Raw genomic sequence first — 20,015 nt, 5'->3', positions numbered from 1 at the left:
TACAGAAAATGAGCTCAGATGAAAAGTCTTTTGTAATCTCAAATTCCCTTCCTAAATATAGATCAAGAAAATTAAATGAAACTGGCGGGAGTGAAATTAAAAAAAACAGAGGGGGAAAGAAATTGAAAATCACTGTGACAACCTTATTGTATGTTCCTTTGCTCAGAAGTAAATCCCACTGAGTTCAATAGCATTTACTCCCAAGCACGTTTGGGTAGGATTTTAGCTTAAGTGAGGCAACATACCAAAAACAAGCATTAGGAAGGAACGTTCACTGAATTTAGTGGGGATTACTCCTGAGTAAATGCAGAACACCCTATCAGGTGGTGCTCCAAATAACTGCTTTGAACCCTCAATCTACAATCAAGCGTTATATAAAAATTATGAAATAAATAAAAATAAATAAACCATATAAGGTAGTTTTGGTCTGTGAGTAACTAGTCCAAGATCACATGGCTGAACAGGAATTTGAACCTGAGTCTCCCTGGTGGCATTCTATGGAACTGTTGCATCAGCAGCACTGAGAACCAAGGACAATGATCATTGCGGGGGACCTGATGAACCTGCTGCACCGATCTGTCTGGTACCCACAAGTCATCTCCTAGTGAGCAACCTCCTTAGATAAAGACTGACCATAAATAGTGGACTTCTGAGCCTCTGCCCCCTTGCTTGAAGGACAGAAATTCTTAATGGTCCATCCCTTGGTTTGCAGACACGTGCTTCTTTTCCTATTTGCTGCCTGGCATGCTCCCTGAAGCACTGGGCAGGCATGGTAGTATGAGAGGCACTCAGGATAATTTCCTTGCAGCAGTCCTGGCTTTGGTTCTTCAAGCTCTGGCTTGTTGTATGGGCAACCTATCCAGAAGATATTTGTATTTCGAGGAGTTTAGCGATCTCACTCGGTTGCCCTCTTCCTGCCTCTGTTTACTTCCCATCTCTATTTCTTGTTAAAGTGCTTTGATGGCTGAAAGCAACCTTTAATGTAACCTGGTGGAAGGAAGAAGCGATAGTGATAGGTACCTTCTGACCTTTGGTGTAGAACAGAGTGGCTAATGAATAATCTGTACGTAGCTAGTAGCATGCAAGCAGTCAGGCAAACCATACAGGTTAGCTATCTATAAATCAAATGGTTTTGGGGGTATAGTTTGTAGAAGCTCATGCACGAACTGATGACCAGAAGGTTGTGAAAAATATGAAGACTGCCTGGGGGTGTCACTTCGCTGCTTCTTGAGGGCTTCCCAGTGGCAAATCGAAGTCCTTGCTTGGTAATGTATATAACGCTTGCTGTTTAGAATAAAATCTTTAATCTCACTCACTTACTTCTGAATCTCATTAAAAGAACCACCTTGCATTTGGCAAGACACTTGTTAGGCTCCTTTTACATTCAAATAATAATATAATTTATTTCTACCTTGCACATCTGGCTGGGTTTCCCCAGCCTCTCTGGGCGGCTTCCAACAAAAGATTAAAAATACATTAAAACCTCAGTCATTGTCAGATGTTCTCTAAAAGTCAGGTAGTTGTTTATTTCATTGACAACTGATGGGAGGGCGTTCCACAGGGTGGCCGCCACTACTGAAAAGGCCCTCTGCCTGGTTCCCTGTAACTTCGCTTCTTACGGTAAGGGAACTGCCAGAAGGCCCTGGGAGCTGAACCTCAGTGTCCGGGTTGAATGATAGGGGTGGAGACGCTCCTTCAGGTATACTGGACCGAGGCCGTTTAGGGCTTTAAAGGTAACCACCAACACTCTGAATTGTGTTGGGAAACGAAGGCTAGAATGTCTTCTGGCTTGAAACTCCCCTACCTGGCTTGAAACTCCAGCCCAGAGGAAACCTCGGGGGGGGGGGCAGGGCAGGGCGGATGAAGTATCCCCAGAAAGTCATCACTCCAGGATGACTTTGTTTTATTTATTTCATAGAATTTATGCACTGTTTTATTGCAAAAGAAACCTCAAAAACGGTTTACAAAAAGATAAAATGAGAAAAGCAAGAAAAGCAATCGACCCTACGTTAAAACGTACTAAAGTTAACATACTAAAGCAGATTGAAATTACCTCAGCTTTCTAAGCATCTGAGTAGGCTTGTCTAAACAAGAATGTTTTTAGCAGGCACCAAACAGAGTACAGTGAACAGAGTTGATTGCAGAGAGTTCCAACGTTCAGAATTAGAGCCTTAAAATGGAGAATAATACAGAAATCCAAGGGAGAAAAGAATTTAAACCCCCCCTCCCCCGAAATGACAGGGTACATCAAATATTGAGCTAAAAATGAAGAGAAGGCTGATAGAGGATTGTTGATAACTGATCAGTCAAATAGGTAAGACTTTGGTTGTTACCAGTATGCTTGTCTTCCAAAACTCATACAGTATAGGGTTTGCAGAAATACCTCTCTACTCAAAATAAGGTCATGGTGATAGATTTTTCACCAAACAGCAGCTTTCTTTACACTATCCATGAGATCCTCGGGGATTATTTTACTGTATTAATCCAACATAAAGTTTTTCTGATGATCATCATGTGATTTCTTTATGGAATGGCTGCAAATTAAGCCCAAGCAGATCTGTTTAGAGCAGAATAAGATTCAAAACAACAGAAACAAAATACAGTATACTTAAAATCAATCTAGAATCGACTGCTACTGCAATGCTATCCAATGATCTTTAAAGATGCTAGATTCGCTTTAGCGGGGGCATGGGATGAAAGAGAGAGGAAAAAGCAGGCCTTGTTTATGAGGCCAGGGATGTTGAAAAGTAAAATAATGCGTGCCATGCATAAAACGAGACCGTAAACAGTTGTTCACCATATAAACTGATGAGCCGCATAATATCTACGCAGGCAAACAAAAGTGTCACAAAGCTCCCAGCCGCTCCATGCTTTCAGGCTCTTAAACATGGTTGCATGCATCAATTTTTATCTCACGAAAGGCAATGATGACCGAGCCTCAGTAGGCTGCATCCCATAGGTGGGCTGAAATATGGGGCTTCTGATAAATATCCGGTTAAACTTGCCAGATGCCCTTGTTGGCATCACTTTGTTAGAGGATACACTTCCTTAGAGGATACAGACCATTCCCACTCATTGCTGCTGAGGGATATGTTTAGCCCAAAGATGTCTATGGACCAGTTGGATGCAGAGGAATGGTGGGGGGAACCAGCTGGGGAAACCCCAAGGGAAGAAGGCTCAGGGCCCAGGGATTAGTGGTGGGATGACGATGCGCTGTCAGAGGGAGAAGAGGAGGGAGGTGTCAGAAGCTGAAGGGTAACAGGGCTTAGTGAGCTGGGTGAGTCTGTGGAAGAGAAGTCTAGAAGCGGGGGCAGAAGCAGAAGCAGGAGGGTGGAGGAGAGAGAAAGTTTGAGTGCTAAATAAAGAGAGAGCTTGAGTACTAAATAAAATCTGGGTTGGATCAACTTGCTAGAACTGCTAGCAAATCATGGCCTCAGCTTCTGAACACCACAGCAGACTCCCAAGAAGACAGCAGGTCCTGGGCTGCAGGAAAAGATATGATTTCATTTGGTATATAGCAATAATCTGTTCTTTTATGATGATCACAGCTTGCTTCCTGAAGTGGCCCTTCTCACTTTGCCTAATGGGAGCACCAGCCCAGGTATGAATATGTGAACCAATAAGGAAAAGAGCAAAGCCTGTTACTGAACTGACTACACCCCACCTACCAAAAACTTGGAAAAGGACTTCCAGGCCAGCAGACAGGATTTCCATCCAAGCAAGCAAAAGTCCCTTCCCTACATTGGTCCTGTGATTACACCTATCCGGATTTCAGACAGCAGCACAGGCTAACAATAAAATGTGGCTTGGACCTACTCAAAAAGTGCAATCAAATTTGGGATGTTATGTGTGTGATGCTGTTTAGGAACGGAATCTAGCAGAACTTTAGTGGTTACATAAATATTCTCAGGAATGTGTCTCAGGTGTATAGTTGTACAAGGTGAGAAAAATCAATTCCAAATCTTGCCTCCAAGGTAATTCACCATACTGTGAGAATTATAAAATGTTGAAATAAACGAAGGTGTATGCCTGGGATAGACAACACTGTGCCCGCCAGATGTTACTAAACTACAGCTACCATCATCTATGACAGTTGGATGTGCTGGTTTAGGACTGATGGAAGCTGTAGTCCAAACACATACTGAGGGCACCACGTTGGCTATGCCTGCAATAGGCCCACAGTGTTACCTAAATATTTAGCACAAGGAAGCATGTCAGTTTGCCCTATTTGTTTTCTTCTACATCTGAATCACTCCCTGGGAGACAATATAGTCAGATTTGTCCTACAGTTCTTTAGTCACTCAATATTCTTTTGAAATTCTTTTTAGGTACCATTACCTTTGTTCTAAATTCATAAATTCATACAACAGTTCAAAGGACTTTTAAAGAGCAGCTTTTGTGCGGCAATTGTATCCAAGGGAGTAGTATGTATACTTTCGATACTGAAAGGCTGTATCAAAATGTATCCCAGGGCATAAAATAATAGTTTATTGTCTCAAAGAAAAGGAAACCAGCATTAAAATAAAAAAAACAAGAACTAACACAGCATCTTGGGCTAATTATGTTTCATGGTTTTGAAAATAATACAGCAGTGCTGGTAGGTGTTCTCTGCCCTTGGGCATACGGAACAACTGTCCCAAGCTCCAGGCATAAAGGTGGTCACAAAAGACATCCTTTGCTTGCTCTTGCACCTCAGTCTCACCTGTTTACCTTTGCTGCCGTTGCATCTGCTTCTGTAGCTGCTTCTACCTGTACCCCAGATTCCTTTCAGTCACTTTGATCACATGTAGAGGAAATGTGCTTTTCACTTATTTGGTGAAAGAAGGGACCAGCCACCACATTAAATTATATCCACTTTTACATGGGAGTTGGGAAAGATGGAGGGCACAAGGAGAAGGGGACAACAGAGGACGAGATGGTAGGATTGTGTTCTCGAAGCTACCAGCATGAGTTTGACTAAACTGCGGGAGGCAGTGGAAGACAGGCGTGCCTGGCGTGCTCTGGTCCATGGGGTCACGAAGAGTCGAACACGACTAAACGACTAAACAACAAAAGTACCATTAAGCTCAACAGGCCTTACTTTTGAGTAAGCATGCATCTGATTGCACTATCAAGCTGTGATCCTTTAGCTGCTTACCTGAGTGTAAGTCACATTGAACTCAGTGGTATTTACATCTGAGCACACACGTGCAGGCCTGTGCTCTTGCTCTCGTAATAACTCACACTGCAGTCCTATGAAAATAAGGCGGTGCTGGCTTGGGGCTGATAGGAGTTATAGTCCAACAACATATAGAGGGTCACATGTTTCTTATTCATGTTATAGACCTGATGTCATGAAAAACGTCAACTGCTTATATTTACATATCAAATCCCTGCGAAAGGAACAGGGGCAAGCCAGGAGAACGCTTATTAGACTTGAAATGACTTGGACCATCAATAATAGAATTGAGGATCTGGAAGAGACCTCAAGGGATCTAGTTCAACCCCCTGCAAAGCAGGAATCTCAACTAAAGCACCCATGGCAGATGACCAGGGGCGCCGACTTATAAAAAATATTGGGGGGGCCCATACCGGGGTCCTGCCCCGGGAAGTTTTCTAAATTTTAGATGAAAATTAGTGAGTTTTAAAGTTTTTTAAAAGTATTTTAGAATCATATGATCAACATTAGAACCCTGAAAACTCGACTCTCTATAACTCCACACTCCGGGAAACTCGACAAGCCTGAAACACTTTTTGGCTTTGAAAAAAGAAACAAAACAAAAACACGCACGGTATTTTCGTAAAAAGCTAATTTAATTTACAGTAACAATTATGCTTATAGACTATTACAGAGCAGTGAATATATAGCTCTGAAAAGACTGAAATGATATTTAAATAAATCCTAAACTATCATTAAAAGAATAAAACAAAATATTGCTGTCGCACAGTAATAGCACTTTGATTAATAAGTGAAATAGCTAATTTAAGCTTACTTTGAATAAGGCTGAGGGTTCATTAAATAAATATAATATCTTAAAGTTAATGCTTTAATACAGTTAATAAAGTTAATACAGTATGCCTAATACTGTATGTAAATACTGTTATACTGTATGTAAATAACGGGCTTTAATTGGGTCTTACACCCTAAAAATATTTAAGTATTTGAAAATAACTAATACAGTACTATAGTAATATAGAAATACAGTACTAAACTAGTACTAATATTTCAAAACTGAAAATTTAACATTCTGTATGTATTTAATTCTCTATTTTATAAAGATTTTTAATATCTGACAGTGAGTTTGGAGTAGCCCAATGCAAAAATCCTGAGGATCCATGTGGATCCGTGCTTTGTAACCACGTTTTTGCACCACTGTAACCCTAGGCAACAGTGGGTGCGTGATTTTTTTGGTGCAAGATGTAGCCATGGACATGCTATGTGATCTGATGGTGAATTTGGGGTGACCCAATGCAAAAATCCTGAGGATCCATGTGGATCCGTGCTTTGTCACCACGTTTTAAATGGGGAGGGAAGGAAAAACACAGAAGGGACAAGAAGCACAAGAGGGGTGTGCAGAGAAGCAGCTGGCTAAGAATGCAGGGGAGGAGTTTAACGGGGTGGGGGGAGGAAAGGAAGGCAAAAGTCCCCCCCCCCAAGCCAGCCCTCTCTCTCTCTCTCCCACCTGCATCCCTAGAGCACGGAGAGGAGGAGGTGGTGGGCTGGAGCCTGCATGCAGTGTGACTAGGAAAGAATTAGAAGGAAGGACTCGATCCTTTCCTTAACCCTCTGCTTGCCAGGAGGGCAGGGGATTCCCTGCTCTTTGTTGAGTTTGAGCAAACGCAGCAACAGAAGCGGGTGGGCAGTAAGACCCTGAGGCAGAATGCAGGAAAGCAGCAGCTTCTGCCTTCCCTCCGCCCGCCCGCCCGATCTTATTTTTGCCTGTGTGTTATAGAGCGAAATTTACGGTAATAATTTTCTTAAATTATTGGGGTGGCGGATTTTTGAGGGGGAATTTTTGAGGGGGCTCGGGCCCCCTCAGGCCCCATGGAGTCGGCGCCTATGCAGATGACCATCCAACCTCTGCTCAAAAACCTCCAAGAAATCTCCTTTCTTGTAACTTGAATCCATGGGTTTGTGTGGTTTACTAACATCCCAGTTCTAAAGGTCTACTGGAATGCTGGGAGATCCACTTAAAAATCATTGGGACTTTTAAGTCACAGTCTTTAAAATCACAACCTGAGGCTGGAGTCAAACACCCACTTCCTGAGGAGTAAGCCCACTGGGTATACTGGAAGTGGACCAATAGCAGTGGGGTGATTGCGCTGTAAAAACTCTACTCATAGTGCTTAGGAAATTATAGCCTGAGAGTCTTACCATTTTCAGTAGGCTATGTTCTACCTATGCAAAAGGGAAAGGTTTCTCCATCCTCTACCCACGTTCCTCCACCCCACATCCAGGTAAAGAGGAGGCAAGATCATAGTTCAAGGACCCATTTTTGCCAGGCAAAAGTACCATTGGATGATCTGAAGCAGAGCTAGCTATGGCCTGAGTTTGGCTAGGATCACATAGAAAGGTCTTCAGGGTTGCATGTAGCCCCTTAGGGCTTGAGGTTTCTCACCCCGATGAAGGCAAACCCCCTGCATCTATTTACACTAAAATTGGTGAAATATGTAAATTGTGCCTTATTTCATGTTGCGGTGAACAGAAGGGTGAAGTGCTTAAGAAAAATTAATACTTTGCAATTGCAAAGTCATGAAACGCGTACTTGAAAGCAAACCATTTACTACAAAGAAGAAGTCTACTTCATCAAACCCTTAATCTGGTTTTATGCCCTAGCTAGTAAGAGAGAAAGTTAGGCTTATTATAGACAAAAATTAGGGTGGGGAAAATGCACTATTTTTAGCTTCCTGTTATTATAAGCTCCAGCACCTGTGCTTTTTGCAGTAACACACAGGGACAGGTGGTCTCTCTGAGCCATATGTACCAGGAAGAAGCTGTATTTATGTATAATTTATTACTTCATGTATTCTGCTGCAGAGTTGAATGCTTCATAACTAAAGCATACAAGGATAGTTGCTGCAGGAAGGGAGGGATTTTCATTAGAAGTCAATTTTAACGGCCTCCACTGCCAAATGTCCTCTGATCCAGTGTAGGGGTTGGCCTTGCAGAATGAAGTTTACACTTCGCTTTCAAAGCTGACTAGTGGGATAGCTAAGTTGTGTATGTCAGTGACTGTGTTATATCATTTTATGTCCCAACAGTGGCTATTAAAAGACTTTTACAGTGAATATAACCTAATTATAAAATGTGATGACCGTACAAACATTTTTGCTATAAAGTAGACCAGATCTCCTACCAGTCTGCCTGGGTTTATAATCTTAGATGCTTTTTTAAAAAAATGCAACAACAAACAAACCAACTCACCTTTTTGCCCATCTCTCCCCCCATTCCCAAATATGTGGAAGAACAAGCTAGTATACTAATTCTTAGATAAAATGGCATTGTAGCAGAAACACCAGCTGTTGGCTAAAAAATAAAAGAAGAAAATAACCTTCATTGAGCTGCTCCATATATGACTTTCAGTAAAATGTTCTTTTGTGGATTTTTAGAGAAGATTTGCTTTTTAGAAGAGGGGAGAAATAGTGGATGTGGTCATTTTAACTGGGTTGAAGCAAAATGCACTTTATGAAGTCCAAAACTAATGCTACCTTATTTTTTTCTTCAAGTATCCTCATGTCATTCCTTCAACAGATTTTTCAAATGACATATAAAGCAATATTCTAAGTATCTACGCAAACCCATTTCCCTTATATTTTCTTTTTGCTTGCTTTCTAAATGAACCATTTGGTTACAAAAGTCTTTGTATGATGATCATTAGTCTTTCTATAAACAACAACAATGAAAGGTAAGCAATGTTAATTTCATGCTCCGGTGGAAAACAAATGATAGAATTCTCACCCCATTAATAATTTTTTTGCCTTGTCTGTCTGGTTATATGTGATTCCATGTACACTGGATTAAAGACTTTGTTAACTTCATTAAAATTCCCATTTCCTTTTTCAGTGTGATATATTCAAGGTCTATCCATTTAACAATAATTCCAGTTTTCCGTATTTATAGCACAGCTTTCTATGTTATATACCAAGTTACTAACAGATTTAAATCAATAAAAATAGAGCATTAAAACTATAAAAGCAAAATATAAACAGATCACACAAGCAATACAAATATGACAGAGCAGACATCAGAAATGAAAAGTCTGCTGGAACAGAAAGTTCTTAGCTGCATGAAACTGTAAGCAGAGGAGGATTCTGGATTTCCCTGGAGAGATTAGTCCACAATCTATACTATTTATAATGGCATTTTGAAGGCTGCCATCATGATTCAATATCTGCTTAAAAGAATTGATTCATTTTGTTTCAACAAATAGCATTCATATCTACAAAATGGGGAAGTCGGACTGGTATGGACTGAGCTGCCTGCTATATAGAAGAGAAACATTTTGGGTTAGGCAGATTTTGGCCAAGATTCTTAGCTTATTTATAATTTCCATTTATGCCAATGTGACCTTCATTTCCTTTAGTTAAGTGTGTTTTAGATCAAATTATTTTGAAGAGTTCAAAGCTGAAACACGCACATATGTGAAAGATTTGAAAACATTCTAAAGCTCAGTTTAATATTAATTCCTACTTAGGTAGGAACATTAAAAGCACATGCATATTATAATGATATACAGTACAAGTTTGAAATCTATCTCACTGTCATGGCTTTCCATCTCCTAGGTGTCATTTGCGGCAGTGCTGAAAATATATCTGTTTACTCACTGCATGGAGATGTTAAAATTCTAGCATAAAATTTTCACTGCACCCAAAAAGTTAACATTTCAAGAGTATTTTGTGCCAAATTTTGGGGTACCTTTTGGTTCTTTTGTTATTATCTATCAAAAATTATATACCACCTGTTGTAAGAAAACATCTAAGTGGTTTACAAAAATATAAAACACCTGTATGCCAGACATAAAACCAGTTGCTGTTTTTTGGCATGGGTATGGCAGTAATGGAAAAGTTTAATGTACAGTTTCTGGTTGATAAGCAGTTTAAGACAAAGGAGTTCTGCCAAGGCTAGGGCTTTTATTTTTTATTTTCCCCAATGTGTCAAAAGTCCTCCTAGGCAACTAATAATATTAAAATGAGTCAGAACAATTACCATATTTTAAGACCAGTTAAATTCTGGGTTGTCAGCTGACCTGGAAAATCCTCACCAACTGGCCAGCTTCTGTGCTTTCAAGAGAGGACTGATCTATAGAAATCAGCGGGTGAGGTTGTTATCCTCTGCCAATTGCTGATGATTCAATCACTGATAAAAGAGGCAGTAATGGGAATGTTTCAGAAGTTAGCTGTGTGTGCGCGCGCGTGTGAGGGGGGGTGCTAGCAACCATTAAGTAAGTTGAGGTTTGACTGTGGAGATTGCTAAACAGGAAGGATATGTTCACATTGCACAAAAAGCTCTGTTTGCATTTACAGAGTCTGAAATGTGAAGGCAAACCTAGACAGACAATAGCAGGGCCCTTCATCATTTCTATACCTGACCTGAACCACCTTTTACCCCAGGTTCCAAAAGTGGAATCCACTTTAAAATGTATCTACTCTTTCGTGTCTTTCTCTCTCCTCTTGTGTCACCCTCTCTAGTTTTCCCTCAACTTTCTCCTCCCCTCTTTTTAATCTCTCCAAAACCTGACCTTAATGCAGCCACTGCATATAAGGTTCTGAAACCATTGAGGCTACCCATTAAATTAATTGAATACCGATAAACTAAAATCTGACTTTTAAGTTGCTCTTATACTTTCTGTCCCACAGTGAAGATCATGGGGAGAAAGATTACTTTAAAAAATCTTCCTGCAATCACATGCACATGGGAAAACATCTCATAGTTGCACTTTATTTAGAGCAAAGACACACAATCTTGGCTGAGAGCAATCTCACTGTATCTCTTGTGAAAACAACTGATTGCTGAGTGTTATAAAAGAAAAGGAAAAGGAAAGGGCTTGGTTTCTTTGTTAAATCTAGGTCTTGTTCTTATGGCTTTGACTGGATCTGTTGATTTGAAAGGAATTCCATCTTCCTCAGAACGTGTTTTTAAAAATGCAGCTTCAGCCTATGAAAAAACTCAACAACCTCTCCATCATCTTGCGCTTTAGACTACAATACACAAAGGCTACAAGGCGGGTGTTTACAAAATTCCTTAGGACAAAACCAATAAATCTTGAACACTTTCACATCTGTTATGGCATAACCTTTTGTAGCCTAACCATCTATTTCATCAGGTGCATGGATAAGTTGGCAGGTGCATATATATCCATATATATGGATGTATCATCTACCTACCTGTCACCTTAGGATAATACTTAACACCTCCCCTAATTTTGTTTTATTGTTTTAGTTAGATTTCTCTTTATTTCAGCAGAATTTTTTTTGCTGAAAAGTATGCAGTTTTATGAGGCATTTTAAATGCATATTTTGTAACTTGCTTTTGAGTTATACAAATAGTGACCAGTAAGTTCCGTTAGTAACAACTTTTTACCATATTCCTTCCTTGCCTATTGGTATCACAGTCTGGCACTCTATTCTTCTCCGCACCTGCTTAAAGACATTCTTATTTAGACATGCCTAGCCAGGTGTTTAGGAAGCTCGCATGAGGTGGGGGGGGTTTTTTAGTCTATTCTATTGTGCTTTTAACTGTCTGTACGTTTTAAATCATGGTTGTCATTAGTGATGATTTTATTGTTTATATATGTGTGTATGTATATTTCTAATCACCTTTGGGGGGGGTTACCCCTACAATCAAGTGGCATACAAATTCCAAGAAATAAATAAATAACACAAATACATAAATAATGGCTAACAGCGCAAGCCTAGCCATGTCTACTCAGAAGCAAGCCCTATTGAATTCAATGGGGCTTACTCCCATTGCAATGAAGCCCATGCCCACAACATATTTGGCAGCCTTTAACGCGACGTAGCAACGCGCCCTCGCCGGAATCGAAACGCAGTAGCGTCGCCAACACGACAAGAGGAAACTCTTCCAGAAGGAGGGAGGGAGTGGGCGGAGCAAAGCGCGCCGACGGGGCGGGAGTGACGGCCCTGGTGATGCCATCGCGCCGCGCCCGCTGACAGAAAGGCGGGGTCGGAGGCGGGGCCTGGAGACGGGGGCGTGGTCGAGGCCGCCGCGGCCTGTCTTCCCATCCTTGCCTGGCAGAGCGGAGTTGGTCTGTTATTGCTCCGCTGCTGCCTGTGTGTCTTGGTCGCGCTCGACGCGGAGTCGCCTCAGCCCCGACCCCTCAGCCCAGAGGCTGCTGTTGCTGCTGCCCAGGTAAGGCTCGAGCGGCAAGAAACCGACGGAGATAGCGGAGGGAGGGAGGGAGCTCCGGGCTGGCACCGTATTCACGGTAGCAGATGCCGGCGGCGAGTCTCAAACGGGCTGGAAGTCTCGTCTGGAAGCCCCGCCCCCCGGGTGTTTAGGAGCTGTTCGGTGTTGAGAAACGCAAGCCACTCTGCACATGCTCAGGAAGATTTCTCTGCCTTGTTTACGTCCTAGCGCGGGAAGTGGTTTCAATCCCAAGCTTGTCAAGCCTTGAACAACCATGTTTGCTCCCCCTGGCGCTGTCCCTCCTCGCTACATATTCAGGAATAGTCTAGGTTTTTTTCATCTTCTAATGTATTAAGGGATTTCCCTTCAAGCTTTCTCTTTATATCACATTTATAAGGAGAGAAGTGGCAGGAGGGCGGGGGGGGTGTTATTTTGGTTAAGAAACCCCTTTGCCATGATTTTGGTACCCTGACCCCACCCCTTTGTTGTTTGACATATTTTATGGACGGCTGCTGATGCCTGTGTGTGTGTGTGGAACCTATGGTAGGCGATAAGTGCCTAATTCGGAATAAAAAGAACAGCTCTGTAAAGCAATTTGCACTCTGGGTTTTATAGAAGTACTGAGCTATGAGTATGATGCAGGAATATGTTTTATGTGGTGCATCCATGAAATTACATGCCTGGTAGCATAGTGTCCCTTATCCTGCTTCCTGGCTCTATATAATCTGTTGTATATTATGTAAGTGGGTTTAAGTGACACGAGGAAAAGAATCACATAAGCAGAAGGTTGTTTCTTTATTCATATTATCCCCCTCCCCCTTGGTTGTAGTATAACATATTTTTAAGTTGGGGGTATTTCGTAGTGGTGGCTGCACACGTTTAACTTAGCAATGCAACTCTACCTAGAAACGGTATATTTTTGCTTCCTCAGAAAGAGTCTGAATGATCTATTCTCAATTGACCCAGAACTACTTTAAATGGGTGAAGTCGTCACACCCTCTGCATGCTAGAAAGCCCATTTAAGCCAATCATCTGTTCTTATGGCTTAAAGAAAAATGCTTACTGCCTAGTTCCATTTGTGTTTACTTCAGATGAGCTCCAGTGAGTGCAGTAGGACTTCATTTTCTTGTAAGTGTGCTTACATAGTTCAGAATTGACTTTATTTTAGTAAGTCTGATGTATTTCTCAAATATATGATTGGTATGTTGAGAAACTTTTCTGCCTCTTGATAGGGCTTTGTGTGCTCACTGGTTGGAAAACGCTATCTCAACCACAGTGAAACTAATATGGATCCTCTCCCTTTTCTCTGTCATTATAATTGCCTTGTGGTATAACTAAGGTGGTCAGGTCTCCTTTATAGTAAAGAAGCCTTCCCTGACCTGGTGCCCTCCAGTTTTTTTTAAACCACAACTCCCATAATCCCTGACCATTGGCCATGCTGGCTGGAGCTGATGGGAAACGTAGTGCAGGACATCTAGAAGGCACCTGGTTTAGGAAGTCTGCAGCTAAGAGACAATGCTTTCCAGCTTATGCTCCTGTAATATTGTGTTTTGTCTGTATATTAAATCAGGATTGCAAATGTCACAGTATTTATTTATTTCACAATTATATTTTTATCCCACACTTTCCCCAAGGATTTTACAGTAACCTACATCTGCACTTTATCCTCACAAGAAGAACCCTTGTGTACTTACGTGTGGAGCTGGCTATTAGACCAAGATCACCCAATAAGTGAATGGGGATTTGAACTCAGGTTTCCCCTAGTTCCACACTCCACAGTCTTCAATATTTATACCCCATCTTTCTATAAAATATGCAAGGGAGATTGAACAGTAGTCAGTTTGTAACAACAGGGGAGGTATGGACCATAGTGGGATGCGTTTTCATAGGTAAATGAAAATGGACTGAGAAGACAGGGGTATCTTAACCCTTGATAGACCAGGTTAATAGTAGCATACAAGCAACTATCAACTTGCATCGTGTTCAGGTTCCACTTTTTCTCCAAGTAGTTCAGGGTGGTGTGCATCATTTCTTACTTTTATCCAGTACTCACAAGGCCATGTAGCAAATTAAAGAGATAGTGAATAGCCCAAGGTAATCTAGGGAGCTTCCTGGCTATGTGTGGGTTTGAATGTAGGTCTCTGCACTCATGCACTCTCACTTTTACCCAGTGCTTTTTTCTGGCGGTATGTGCAGTACTGACACGGTTTTTTCTGGGGAAAAACCCAGGTTCTCTCCTCCTCTTCTACAGTGGTCAGCTTCCATGGGCAGCAGCACTGCCCCTTCCTCAGTGGCAACCGCTCTCTCCCCCCTTGCTCCCGACACCAATGCTGGCTCGACACAAGTAGCGCATCTGGTTAGGAGGCGACTCCACAACCCTTTGAATGTATGGCTGGCGTATCTGCACAGGGCAGTGCATGAGTCTGATGCCAAAGTCATTGCCCTCAGCCACGGGTGGCACCCACTCAGAGTGGCTGCTCTGTTCTATTAGAAAACTCTCTCTCTCTCTCTCTCTCTCTCTCTCTGTGTGTGTGTGTGTGTGTGTGTGTGTTGTTAGAACCACCTTAAATCAAGAAGGCCCTTCAATAAATCAAGAAGGCCCTTCAATTTAGCAAGAAGGCCAGATGCTATTACTTATTTTAATATTTTATAGTTAACTTTTAACTACTATAAATAGTTAACATTTGTAACTTTTTATTAAACATTTACATATATTTAGGCGCCAGGCAAAAACATTCCTCTTCTCTCAGGCCTTTGGCTAATTAAACAGTTTACGACCTTTTAAACTGTATTGTTTTTGTTTGTTACTATGTTACATATTTTTGTGGTTTTTATATTGTAAACCACCTCGTGAGCCTTATGAAGGGCACTATAGAAATAAAATAAATAAGTGCAAGGTAGATAACACAATATTAAAACAATAGTTGCTTCCAGGCCTTTTGTAGTAAGTGACTAAGAGAAATAAATAAATGTAGACTAATACATTTCTTCTTCAGCTCCTTGGGGAGACAAGTGGGCAGATTCTTCCCCAGACCAGAATCCATCGCTATCAATCTTGTATAGAGAGAATGAAGGTCCTCCCTCTTCCTGACCAAAGATTAAAGAAATGGAATGTATTATTTGCCAGGTTTAGTAAGAAAGCCCCTTGTGGCTTTTCTGCAGCTCCTGCTTCTTCCTTCTGTGATTTGCATAGAGAGAGAATTTTATGGGGGGCATCAATAGCAATGAACTTGTAAGGGTTATTTTGGGATGGATCGGCTAAATTTTTACAGGGGAGTATTCTTAGATATTTTAAAATGAAAAAACAGTGGTACCTCGGGTTACAGACTCTTCATATTACAGATTCCGCTAACCCAGAATTAGTACCTCGGGTTAAGAACTTTGCTTCAGGATGAGAACAGAAATTGTGGCACTGCAGCAGCAGGAGGCCCCATTAGCTAAAGTGGTACCTCAGGTTAAGAACAGTTTCAGGTTAAGAACGAACCTCCAGAACAAATTAAGTTCTTCACCCGAGGTACCACTGTAACAGATATGTGCTTGGCGTAGCTTTCCATCATTAAAACGTGACACAATTCAGCTCTGTCTTTGCAGGAAGCATTAAGGCCTGGACTATACATGTGAAATGAGGCGACTGAATCGTGAGACTATAATGGAGTTCTGGGGTGTCCTGCTTCAGAGTACAAGTGCCACAATCATTTTCTAAAAATATCTCCCTACGTTTAAAAAACAAACATCACATTGCTAAAAATGAAGAACTAACAGAGAAGGAAGTGGGCCAGGCAGGTTCTGAGCTGCTCCTTGCAGGGAAATGGTTGCATATGAAGCACTTTCAGAAATCATTCACCCCCACCTGCAGTCTGCAGTAGTATGGTCTAGGAGACTATCACCTCAGTCTCCTTCATGTGCCAAGCAAATGTAAGCCTCATGAAGGCATGCTTTTCTAGATTGCCCATTATCTGGCATGCAGAAACACAGGAGGCCTGCTGGAGCTGTTTTGTTTTGATTAAAGAAAATATTGCTGCCATTAGTAAGAGAAATACAGCAGTGGTAGTTACTCTCCTAATTTACCCAGAATGCCATTGGGTCCTGACATTTTCTTGTGATCTGCAGATAAAGGGTGGTATATAAATTTAATAAATAAAAATAAGAATAATGACATCCATTCAGATGTTAAGTAGATTTTAATGGGAGCTAGGTTTACATATGATGATCTTTACATATGATAATTGTCTTCTGAATGACTTCCAGGACACATCTTGAGGTCAGACTGGTAGTGCCAGGGTCAATAAAGTTCATAACGAAGGTTCTCTTGTCATATTAAGTTATTCCAACCTTTTTACTCATGCCATGACCTACAGTAATAAATCATAGAAAAAGTTCAGATCGACACACATCTATTCACAGCACCATCAATACATTCACTCTTCATGAAATCAATGGTATATTAAACGTCTTTCATTTTTCCTCTTCTCTTTCTTTCCGACTCGCTCAATTTTCCTCAGACATACACTCATAGCACTTGCTAGCTACAGCAACTTTTCAAGCCTACTCAAGACTGCAATTTAAAGACATAAATTCTGCTTCTTTGATCTGTATTTAACTCTTAACAGCATACCCATTGTTCGCAAGAGTGTCTGAAGTGGTTACATTGCTAATGAAGGTTTTTGTTTGTTTTTGCACGATTCCAGCTTCCAATTCAATTCTGCACCATTTTACAGAGGTAGAGATCATTGGACATTGCCTGCTTTTTGGTCTGTGCTTAGGATTGCAGAGGAAACCTTGCTTCCTCTGGGTTGAAAATTACTTTGTGAATAAGAAGATTTACTGAGTGAGCTTGAATCCATTATTTGCGAGGCTTAGTCAGAAAATGGGATATAGATTTTGTACATTAATTACTTTTTTTCTTGATCGATAATTTGATTTTCATCATGTTGGCTGGGTTTGTCTTCAAGAAATTATAAATAAGTGCTTAGCTGTTTGGATGAGAAGAATGAGTCATGTGTAAAAATTCATCATTTTAAAAATCGTATAAGCGTAAAAGGTTTAATTAGAAATAATAAAACACCTGTTACTTATGGAAGAAAGCATATGCAAAGGTTTATTCAGATATTCTTTACTGTTTTGTCTTTAATATAGCTTGCCACTCTATAGTCATGCTAATTGTCTTGGTGCCACATGGCTCTGTTTAATAGTAAATTAGCTCCTTCAATAGTAGAATTTGCAGGGTTGCTATTTAGTAAACATAATGAATTACACTCCTTAAATAAATAAAAAAAGTTAGTGGTAAGGCAGACATCTCTTGTTGACTTAGCTTTTCTCACAGAAGCAAAGGATCACAAGGTATAATACAAAACTAATCCTGTCTTATGCCTGGCCCTGCAAAATGAAAGAAATTGAGGTTTAGGCTGCTATCCTGTAGCCCCTAAACTTGGGAGTAAGTCCCATAAAACTCAGTAGGACTCTGCTTCTCAGTAGAAATGTGTATGAGATTAGGCTGTTTAATTTGGAAGTGATTTTAGCTATGCTGGAAAACTGTTGTATGCTTGAATTGCACCTCCAGCAAGGATGAACAACCTCAGCTTAAAGTGCTGCATGGAAATGGCACTTGAGTTCAACAGGGTTCTGAGGCAGTGAACAGAGTTGGGGCTTGCTGTGAAGACTTGGCCCATTGTCTTATCCTGATTAACAGTAATTCTGGTAAATACTGAAGCAGTTGTGGAACTCAGTCTTGTTTTTAAACATGGAACACATTTACTCTTCTTCTGCTTCTCTGTTCTTTAACATGGAAAAAGAAGGTTGAGCTGTAAGGCAGGTACATGGAAATGCATTTTTATTTTTACTGAGAGTTGGATTTAGCCCCGTGATTAATCTTAATCATCATAATAATGCAATGCTACTTAGACTTTGTAGAGTGCTTTCAAGTGTTCAGTTCACATGCATTGTCTAGTTGTAGTCCCTAGCAACCTGGCCAGATCAGCCAACATTTATTACCCCCCCCCCCCAATATTGGGGAGCATTTGAAGAGTGGACTGTTTGAGTAGGCAATGATGGACTTAACTTAGAGTACGCCAATGTGGCTGCAAGCTTATTGGCAGTAATGGTCTCTGTGACTGTGTTTTAAATAGAGTGGTGGACTGTGGGAAATAAGCTGTGGGTGTAAGAATGCAACAGTTTCCAATCCGACTGGCCTTTGTCACAATCAGTGCTGTTTCTGTTCTACTGCAGTTTGTTTCCCCCCAAATGCTACCTTTTTTGTCTCACTGTCCTCTATTTAATGTACTTTGTTATTATTTATGTCATTTATGTAAGTTACAAATTTAATGCAATTAATGATGCAATTGTTTCCGTAGCATTCTTTTCAATGCAAAGGAAACATGATTCAATTGGAAACAGGGGAGTCATGAATTACATATTGTTTGTGGACTGAAAACAACAGCAGCAATTTCCATTTGGTATTTGCTTGATCAATTTCCATTTCAGGCATAGGATGAATTAGCAAATGCCAGCAATTTTCACTTCTGTTTGTGTTTTCGTCAGAATCCTCTAGCATCCCTAATTACAGCTAATAAATTTCAGGTGGGCATTGTAAGAAGTAGCTGCATACTACTTTGATTTGAATGGTTATCAGCAATGTTAATTACATAGTGCCTTGAAGGTCTTGCCTTTCTAATTGGTGCTACATCCATGTGAGTTGAGTTTAGATAACCTGATCCTTAATATGTTTTAGCCAAAAAAAGTGGATAGCATACTTGTGTTCTCACTTATGTCAATCAATCCGAGTTTTGTTGGCTGACTGATGCAGTGCTTTACTGAGAAAGATGAAAATAGCACTAGGGATATTGAGCCTGTTTGTCTTCTTATATAATTTAGGTTTAATTGCATTATGCATTTGGAGCTGTAGGTTTTCAGAGCAGGTGTTCTCTAGGAAAGGTGTCCCCTCAAGGCCACAGCAGAATCTGCTGGACCCAAGGAGATAATAAGTTGTCCTAGGTGAAAGGATGAATAAAATCTTGGCATCTGTCATTTTAGATCTCATGCCTGGGGCAGAGGCTGATGACAGGAGGCAAGGCTATGCATATAATAGCTGGGGGGGGATTAGTTGTGGGATGGTAGCGGCGTGGGTTTCTGATGGGGATCAGGCAGTGACTTAGATGGAGTGATGGCTTTCAGGCTTTCCCCCTTATTTGGAATTAGTGTGATGAAATATTAGCTTGAGCACCATCAAAGAAATTATGCTGGTACAAAATTTCATCATCTTCAGAAATGTAATTCAGATTAATAATGCAAGCACTGTGGGCAATCTTTTACCTAGTGATGCTGAAAAAAAATGTCAAGGTGAGTGAAGGCGGCAGTGAAGCGATCCTGGGAAAGACAGCTCTGGGCAACTTAACCAGCAGCGACAATCTGTCTTGCCCACTGCTGCCCACTCAGACACATGAATTGCTGTGCTGAAGGTTGAGATCTGTGAATTGCAAGGGTTGGGTGTCCACATCATAGCTAAATTAGCTCTCCTGCAGTTGGTTTCTGTTGTTGCTGCTGCCTTCTACAAATACATTATATCAGCGCCTCTATGCTGCTGCCCCATTTCATGTGAATGTGCAGTTAATTCTCATTTGTGGTACCTGCACAATGGAGTTTGGGTGCAGGTTTGACTTGCTCCACTTGAAAC

At 40.9% G+C, this 20,015-nt stretch overlaps 1 protein-coding gene across 1 annotated transcript in view; it reads left to right on the top strand.

Annotated features, from left to right (window-relative positions):
- The first annotated feature begins 12,214 nt into the window (after window positions 1–12,214).
- MICU1 (mitochondrial calcium uptake 1) overlaps window positions 12,215–20,015 on the top strand; it is a 129,110-nt gene continuing 121,309 nt past the window's right edge. The window contains exon 1 of the mRNA XM_083740715.1: window positions 12,215–12,349. The gene's annotated coding sequence lies outside the window, so the exon portion shown is untranslated. The remainder of the gene's footprint in view (window positions 12,350–20,015) is intronic.

The sequence above is a fragment of the Podarcis gaigeae genome (genome assembly GCF_964106915.1).
Source record: "Podarcis gaigeae genome assembly, chromosome: 5".
In the NCBI taxonomy this organism is placed as follows: domain Eukaryota; kingdom Metazoa; phylum Chordata; class Lepidosauria; order Squamata; family Lacertidae; genus Podarcis; species Podarcis gaigeae.
Note: the sequence above shows the minus strand (reverse complement) of the source record. Positions and strands in the feature narration are given on the sequence as shown.